The sequence below is a fragment of the Triticum dicoccoides genome, chromosome 7A (assembly GCF_002162155.2).
Source record: "Triticum dicoccoides isolate Atlit2015 ecotype Zavitan chromosome 7A, WEW_v2.0, whole genome shotgun sequence".
NCBI lineage: Eukaryota > Viridiplantae > Streptophyta > Magnoliopsida > Poales > Poaceae > Triticum > Triticum dicoccoides.
Genome location: NC_041392.1, coordinates 5798238 through 5799876, shown reverse-complemented (window position 1 = coordinate 5799876; position 1639 = coordinate 5798238).

Below are 1639 nucleotides of genomic sequence, written 5' to 3'. Positions count from 1 at the left end.
ATCTCGTGGTAGATCAACTCTGTAATCCTCATACACACATCAATCAATCAAGCAGGATGTAGGGTTTTACCTCTTCGAGAGGTCCCAAACCTGGGTAAATACTGTCCCTGTGTTTCCTGTTCCCCATTGATCCCAGAACCACAGTTCGGGACCCCTACCCGAGATCCGCTAGTTTTGACACCAACAATAATAGACCCCCGAAGCTTCAAGGAAGGATTAGAAGACCCACGAGGGAGCGACAAGCTCACGCCATGCGTCCTCGGGGTAGGGAGTGTCCTCTGAGGTCGTGGGTCCCACGGGACTTCCCTGATGTGAAACCAACGACAAAAATTCTTATAAATAGGGAAACCCCGAGAAAGAGACCTAGAACTTTGAATCCGCCCCGGTAAGCCTCTGTTCCGAAGAGATCCCATCTGGAGGCCTTTTCCGGCACCCTGCCAAAGGGGTAAATCATCACTGGAGACCATCTTCATCATCCTGGTGGTCTCCATCACAAGGAGGGAGTAATTCACCCTCAGGGCTGAGGGTACATACCAGTAGCTATGTGTTTGATCTCTCTCTCTCTCTCTCTCTCTCTCTCTCGTGTTCTTGATTTGGCACAATCTTGATGTACCATGAGCTTTGTTAATATGATTGAATCATATGGTGTTCTTCCCTCTCTATCTTGTTGTGATGAATTGAGTCTTTACCTCTTTGAGGTTTCATTATTGCCGGATTGAATACTTTGGATTTGAGAGCACTTGATGTGTGTCTTGCATGTGGATACCCGTGGTGACAATGGAGTATTCTATTGAGTCACTTGATGTATGTTTTGGTAATCTACTTGCGGATTCTCGTGGTGACATTGGGGTAATCTAGGCACATAGGTTGATACACGTTTTCATCCTACTTTCCCCGATAGAAATTTTGGGGTACTCTTCGAAGTTCTTTGTGTTGGATTGAATATTATGAATCTGAAATTGTTTGATGCATATCGAATAATTGACTCACAGATACCTGTGGTGACATCGGGGTATCTAGGTGACATTAGAGTTGATTCATGCGTATCATATGGTGTTATTCTAGTACAAACTCTAGGGCTGTTTGTGACACTTATAGGGATGGATCAATAGATTGATTGGAAGGATAACTTTGAGGTCGTTCGCTACCTACAACAATTTCATCTTATGTTCTCCACTATTGATAAGAACTTTGGAGTGATTCTTTGTCGCACGTTGAGTAATTGTTATATGATTCAATTATGTTAGCACTGTTGAGAGATTGCACTAGTAAAAGTATGAACCCCATGCCTTGTTTCTAAGTATTGCAATATCGTTCGTGTTCACCTTTTTCACTTGCTACCTTGCTGTTTTTTATTGTTCGAATTATAAAAACCTATATGTACTATCCATGCTACACTTGTATCACCATCTCTTCGCTGAACTAGTGCACCTATACAATTTACCATTGTATTGGGTGTGTTGGGGACACAAGAGATTTCTTGTATTTGATTGCAGGGTTGGTTGAGAGAGACCATCTTCATCTACACCTCCCACAGGTTGATAAACCTTAGGTCATCCACTTGAGGGTAATTTCTTGTTGTCCTACAAAACTCTGCGCTTGGAGGCCCAATCGAGAATAAAATTGTGTAGTAGACATC